The sequence below is a fragment of the Arachis duranensis genome, chromosome 10, assembly GCF_000817695.3.
Source record: "Arachis duranensis cultivar V14167 chromosome 10, aradu.V14167.gnm2.J7QH, whole genome shotgun sequence".
In the NCBI taxonomy this organism is placed as follows: Eukaryota; Viridiplantae; Streptophyta; class Magnoliopsida; order Fabales; family Fabaceae; genus Arachis; species Arachis duranensis.
The window spans coordinates 75,294,186-75,301,907 of NC_029781.3; positions in this window are offsets into that span (position 1 = coordinate 75,294,186).

The following is a 7,722-nucleotide window of genomic DNA, read 5'->3' on the forward strand; positions in this document are numbered from 1 at the left end:
AAATCACAGAAAAACACACAAACTCATAGTAAAGTCCAGAAAAGTGAATTTTAACTAAAAACTAATAAAAATATACTAAAAACTAACTATATCATACTAAAAACATACTAAAAACAATGCCAAAAAGCGTACAAATTATCCGCTCATCAGTCATCACACCCAACAATCGCGAGTTTGAAGCTCGTCACAGTCATTCAATCCCAGAATCCTACTCGGAATACCACAGACAAGGTTAGACTTTCCGGATTCCCATGAATGCCGCCATCAGTTCTAGCTTATACCACGAAGATTCTGATTAAAGAATCCAAGAGATATGTGCCCGGTCTAAAGTAGAACGGAAGTAGTTAACACGCTCGTTCTAAGGTAGAACGGAAGTTGTTGTCAGTCACGCATTCATAGGTGAGAATGATGATGAGCGTCACGGATCATCACATTCATCATGGTGAAGTGCAACGAATATCTTAGAACAGGAATGAACTGAATTGAATAGAAAATAGTAATAATTGCATTAAAACTTGAGGTACAGCAGAGCTCCACACCCTTAATCTATGGTGTGTAGAAACTCCACCGTTGAAAATATATAAGTGATGAAGGGTTCAGGCAAGGCCGAATGGCCAGCCCCCAAAACGTGGTCAAAAGATCAAAAATACAATCAAAGACCAAAGATGTCTAATACACTAGTAAAAAGTTCTATTTATACTAAACTAGCTACTAGGGTTTACAGAAGTAAGTAATTGACGCATAAATCCACTTTTGGGGCCCACTTGGTGTGTTTTTGGGCTGAGCTTGATCTTTACACGAGCTGAGGCTTATCTTGGAGTTGAACGCCAAGTTGTAACGTGTTTTTGGCGTTCAACTCTGGTTCGTGACGTGTTTCTGGCGTTGGACTCCAGAATGTAGCATGGAACTGGCGTTGAGCACCAGTTTAGGTCATCTAATCTCGAATAAAGTATGGACTATTATATATTGCTTGAAAGATCTGGATGTCTACTTTCCAACGTCATTCTGAGCGCACCATTTGGAGTTCTGTAGCTCCAGAAAATCCATTTCGAGTGCAGGTAGGTCAGAATCCAACAACATCAACAGTCCTTTGTCAGCCTTCTTATCAGAGTTTTGCTCAGGTCCCTCAATTTCAGTCAGAAAATACCTGAAATCACGGAAAAACACACAAACTCATAGTAAAGTCTAGAAAAATGAATTTTACATAAAAACTAATGAAAACATCCCTAAAAGTAGCTAGATCCTACTAAAAACTACCTAAAAACAATGCAAAAAAGTGTATAAATTATCCGCTCATCATCGTCTCTCAAAGGACTTGCAGGGTAGTGTTCTCGTTATTGGTTACGAACTTGTTTATTTTGGAGTTTTAGATGAGAAATATGAAAAGTAAATAAAAATGAAATTTTATTAACAAAATGGTCTTGGCAAGGTTTGATAATCAAGGACCTATATCATTATCACTAATCACAATTATGATAGTAGCAAGGATCAATCTCACTAAGTCATCCTCTAGCGAATAGCAAAGGAAAGTCAAGTGAGTTATATCAATCCAAGTCCATAAATCCTAGTTCACTAATTGAATTAATGAAGGCTAGAGTCAATAGCTATCAACTATCAATCACTTGGATATTAGTAACTCAAGAGTTCTTAAGTTATCTTCCCAAGCCAAGAACATAAAATTCTATTCTAACATTCTCCCAAGCATTTCATCAAACACTTGGAAGGTACAAAAGAGAAATATAGTAAATCACAACAAGAATGAATTCTACCTACAATTGAATGCAAAAATATTAACAACAACAATCAAGGAACTCACAATTATCATGAATTACCTCAAATTGCATTATTGAAAGAAAACAAAAGGACAACATTAGATCCACAACAAAATGAAGAATTGCAAGAACTAAAGTACATAACTAGAGAGAGGAAGAAGAGAATAGTAAGAATTGATAAAGAAAAAATGAATTAAAGCATGAATTAATCCTAGATCTAAGAAGAGAGATTAACCTAAACCTAATCCTAATTCTAGAGAGAAGTGAGAGCTTCTCTCTCTAGAAACTAACTCTAAAACTAATCCTAATGTCTAAAATGAAAACATAACATTGAAAGATTCCTTCCCCCTCAGTCCTTGGTCCTTTTAATGCATTTTGGCGCCAAAGTTGGTTGCACTGGGCCCATAGCTTCCCAGAAATCGTTGAGCACGAGTTTCATTTAAAAATCACGTGCGACCTTTGGTGGCGACGCGCACAGTATGCGTACGCGTCCCTGGTCGATATTGCAATGTGCGCGCGAGCGCGTATTTGGGCGAGATCAGTTCTTTGGCTCTTTATGCTTCTCTCCACTTGCATGCTTCCTTCCTTGTTCCTTTGATCCATGCCTAGCCTATTTTAACCTGAGATTACTAGCAAACACATCAAGACATCTTATGGAATCAAGGATGAATTAAAATTATCAAAGTAAAGGCTTAAAAAACATGTTTTTACATTTAAGCACAAATACGGGAGAGATAACAAAACCATGCTAATTCATTGGCTAAATGTGAGAAAATGTTATCAAAATACTCTAAATTCAACACAAGATAAATCCTAAAAACGGGTTTATCACTAGGCGATGCGCACGCGCACTTGACGCGCACGCACAGATTGGCAAAAAGTCCATTAGCGCGCACGCGCACCTGGCGCGTAGGCGCGACATGCGCGACGTACTGCAACTATAGAAATCACTGGGGGCAATTTGTAGGCTATTTTTGACCCAGTTTTTGCTCCAGAAAACACAGATTAGAGGCTGCAGAGTGGGGGAATTAGGGAGACAACTTTCATTCACACAATTTTCGGTTTTAGATGTAGTTTCTAGAGAGGGAGAGAGCCTCTCTCTCTCTAGGTTTTAGGATTTAGGATTTCTCTTAGGTTTAGGTTTATTTCTTCCCAATTCCAGGTTCAATGTTCCTTTATACACTCTTAGCTTTGGTTGAGTAATTGGAGACGCTTGAGTTGTCAAACTCATTTGTTGATTGGTAATTGTTGTGTTTGCTAGTTGATTTGAATTCCAATAACTCTAGTCTTTCCCTGGGAATTGACTAGGACATGAAGAATCAAATTGATTTATCCACTTAACATACCTTCATAGTTAGAGGTTGATCAAATGGGAGCAATGAACAATTTTCATCACAATTGATAAGGATAATTAGGATAGGACATCCAGTTCTCATGCCTTGCTAAGAGCTTTTCTAGTTATTAGTCTACTTTTTTTACCATTTTCTTTCCTTGCTCCTTATTTCAAAAACCCCAAAAACACACTTTTTCATAACCAATTATAAGCACACTTCCCTGCAATTCCTTGAGAGACGACCCGAGGTTTGAATACTTCGGTTTATTTTTATTGGGTTTTGTTACTTGTGACAAATAATCTTTTGTACGAAAGGATTCTTGTTGGTTTAGGAGCTATACTTTCAACAAGCTTTTATTTGTGAATTCTAGACCATCAAAAATTCGTTCGTCAGTAGGGTTGCCCTAAAATTCTAGTTTTCTTAGGAAAGAAGTCATTACTTAACCAAGTAGACTTATCAAGAAATACTATCATGCAAAAGGTGTCAAAAAATGAAAAACCTAATCATGCAATCTATCCTAATTAATAAAAGAAATTCAAAATTTATTTGGTGTTACCTATGGAAATCGGTCGACCGACCTCACCACACTTAAAGCTTAGCACGGTCCTCTGTGCTATACGTGATGCGCAATGGGAGACTGGCTCCGGAATGTCTATTATCTCCCTCATCACCGCTATCTTCACTTGTTGTTGTAGTAGATGTGGAGATATCCGGTTCCTCCATAGGTGGGGTGACAATACTTAGAAGCTTTTTCACATAAGCATACCGGCGTTGGTTGCGCCATTCATAACGATCCACCTTCTTGTGAAGATCCTTAATGCGTTGGTGGGAAGACTTGGGTGGTGTGGATAAATTAGCGGGGATGCTTGTGGGTATGGCCATGTTAAAGTTCCCAGTGTCCGTCGGAGGCTTGAGGTATTTCCCAGTTGGAACAACATCACCATCAACCGGAATTGTGGCCCTCCGATCCCTAGTTTCACGGGAGACACCGGTGGCCGCGACTAGCTCGGTAACCAAGGTGGGGAAGGGTAGGTTACCCTTAGTATGATACGCACCATGGCTTGTCAGATGATAGGTGGAATGTTGACCGGCCTCTCGGTGAGTGCGCACCAAACCAATTAGGCAAGCTCGACGGTGATGGATGACCCATGGGTGCTAGGGAGCACATAGTGAGCTAAGATATGGGCACATGCACCAACTTCTTGAGTGAGGAACGTGCGTCAATGCCTTTGGGCCTCGGTCTCATTCTCCCTCGAATCGAAAATGACTCGGGTATGGCAATGACTCGGAGAACGGCATTCTAATCGAACCTATATTCGCAACGTTCTGACAAGACCTCTTGGTAGGCATCAATTCCATCCGCTAATGGTCCGATTTTGAGCACTCCTTGAATGTCTTCCTCCGCGACGGGAACTTGCTTTCCAAGCATGAAAACCGATGTGAGAGAAGTGAGTGGTAGTTGGAGTAAATCTCCACCACCCAAGATTGGTTGGCCTCTTTGGGTTGCCTCATGAGAAATCCCCATTGCCTTCGCTCAATGCGGGGCATCACAAACGGAATGACATGAGCCGGAGGGGCTAGAAGAGGCTCTGTATGATAGTTCCTTTGAATAATCATGGGGTAGACAAGCTCACAGTATCGGTTGGGGAACTTGTTCGGGTCTCGTGGAAGGTTATCCTTCTCTAGAACATCAATGTGGACTATGCTTCTTGGCTTCTTGAGGAGGGACTTGACCTTAGGTGCTTGGGGCGCCCTATTGGCAGACCCTTGAGGTGCCCTCTAAGTTGCCAGTGCCTTCCCCTTATCCTTCTTGATCACCATCCTATAAAAATAGGAAAGGAAGAGACATTAAATTCAAGAAAACACCCAAAAACGATAGTCATGCAAGTGCTAAAATAGTCTATAAGAGGATAGGCATCTTAAGTACACGACAACTGCAACATGTAATTAAGACAACATTGGAAACAATGGCAAGTCACTAGCATGTGATGCAAGAGTGATATAAGCATGTAAATGAGAGGTATGAGAAGTACACACTCAACCATCAAAATCAAGAAGCAAGTCACAAAGGGTGAGCATGAAAATATGAAACATGAAGGATGACATGCTCAATGCACATAGGAATAAGCAAGTGAGTGAGAAAGAACACTTAAGTAGAAAGCACTAAGTCAAATTTGACCCAAAAAAATCATGTATGCCTTTCATCAAACACTTGGCATGCATCCCTTAAGTAACGAACACATGGAACAATTAGGGCAATGTAACATCCCACAAAGCAATATCAATCATCATAGAGCACCACATTTGTAAGAAAATCAAGTGTAATAAACTAACCCACCAATGTACAAAAGAATCTCTACCCACAACACCCATGAAAATTAGAAAAATAAACAGAAAGGCATACAAGCAAGTAAGCATGAGAAAGAAGCTACTTAAGAAGAAAAACAAAGATATGCAACTAAAGAAGGGGAAAAGGAGAAGTAGAACAAAGAAAGAAAAAAAAGAAAGGAAAAGTACCTTGAGAAGAGGAGGTAAGTAGTGGAGAATGTAAGTGAGAAAAGAGGAGAGGAAATATGGGTTAAAGAGAGGAGAGAAAGAAAAAAGTGGGACCGCCGGAGGTGGTGGCCGCTGGAGGTAAGTGCCATCGGTGGGTGGTGGAAGAGGTAGGAGAAGTGGTTGAAGAAGTTAAGAAAGGAGACTAGAGAAAGAAGGTGGAAAATGAGAGAAGGGGGGATGAGAATTTGAAATTTAGGCGCGCTACAGTGTTTCTGCGTCACAGAATCGACGCGCGCGCGCACGGTGCGCGCACGCGCGGCTGCGACAAGGGAAGAGAGGGCACTTACATGCCAATTGCACATATGCGTGGATGTGGTTGTGCGGATGGCATAACATTGGCCCAGGGTTCGCGCAACTCTCGGGTCTGAGTATCAGAATTCGGCTGCACGAGGACTGGCGCGCACACACACGGTGCACGCTCGCGCAGAGGTAGTATTAGCCAAGTGGGCGCGCAAGCGTCAGGTACGCCAACGCGCCAGTGGGGGTTGTGCCCCCAGCTTGGTGTAGGCTCAGTGTCGGCCCAACTCTCGGGAAAATGCACCAAGGTTGCAGGTGGGGCAATCGACGCGGACGCGGCGTGTGCGTTCGCACGTCGATTCGTGAAATAGGTTAAGGGCGCGTACGCGCCAGGTGCGCACAAGCGCGATAGGGTTATGCGCAGGGCATAGTGCTGGCTCAGCGTTTGCCTAACTCTGAAATTTTGCAGCAGAGGCTGCATCCGCATATGGGCGCGCACGCGTACAGTGCGCGGGCGCGCCCCCTTCCCTTTTTTTTCATGGACATGAAAAATGCACATTTATCATAAATTCCGTAGGTAGCTAGCCAAAGAGGCCAAAAACACCCAAAATTCCATGTATAACCTAAAAAAATGGGGTGTTTTCTACCATACCAACAACCTATCCATTTAGAACTAGTGCAAATTCTCATGAACAATTCATCCAAGGTGACTCCAATCAAATCTAACTAAACAATTCAATAGCTAAGCAGTCACAAATTAATAGAGAGTTCAAGAATTATGTACAAAAGGGTCAAAAGGATAGATCTCACCATGGTGGGGTGTCTCCCACCTAGCACTTTTGTTTAATGTCCTTAAGTTGGACTTTCACTAGCTCAATTTGCTTTGCCAAGAGGAGGATCTTCCAAGAGGAATACCTCAATCTCCTTGTTGTTCTTCATTTGCTCACAATGATACAACTTGAGACGATGCCCATTAACCTTGAAGATATCTGAACTTGATGGATGGCGCAAGTGGTAGACTCCATAGGGTTCCGCTTTTTCTACTTGATATGGTCCTTCCCATCTGGATCTTATTTTTCCAGGCAACAATCTCAATCTTGAGTTGTAAAGGAGGACTAGATCGCCAGCTTTAAACTCTCTCCTTCTTATGTTCTTGTCATGTACGGCTTTCATTTTCTACTTGTAAAGTCTAGAGTTCTCATAGGCTTCTAGTCTTAAACACTCTAATTCTGTCAATTGAAGTTTTCGCTCAATTTTGGCCCCACCCAAACTTGGATTGCACTCCTTAACGGCCCAATATGCTCTATGCTCTACTTCCACCGGTAGGTGGCAAGCTTTGCCATACACCAACTGAAAGGGGCTCATGCCAATCGGTGTCTTGTATGTTGTTAGGTAGGCCCAAAGTGCATCGGTAAGCTTGGCACTCCAATCCTTTCGATTTGGCTTCACAATCCTTTCCAACACACGCTTGATCTCCCGATTGGAAACTTCAGCTTGGCTGTTTGTTTGTGGGTGATAGGCCGTGACTACTTTATGTATGATGCCGTATTTCTTCATTAGTCCCTCCATTCTTTTGTTGCAAAAATGTGAACCTTGGTCACTCATGATTGCTCGTGGTGACCCAAAGCGACAAATTATGTTGTTTCTCACAAAAGAAAGGACAACATTAGCATCATCCGTCTGGGTGGGTATCGCTTCCACCCATTTGGACACATAATCAACGGCAAGTAGAATGTAGAGAAAACCAATAGAATTTGGAAATGGCCCCATGAAGTCAATACCCCATACGTCAAAGATTTCACAAAATAGCATGGTTTGTTGGG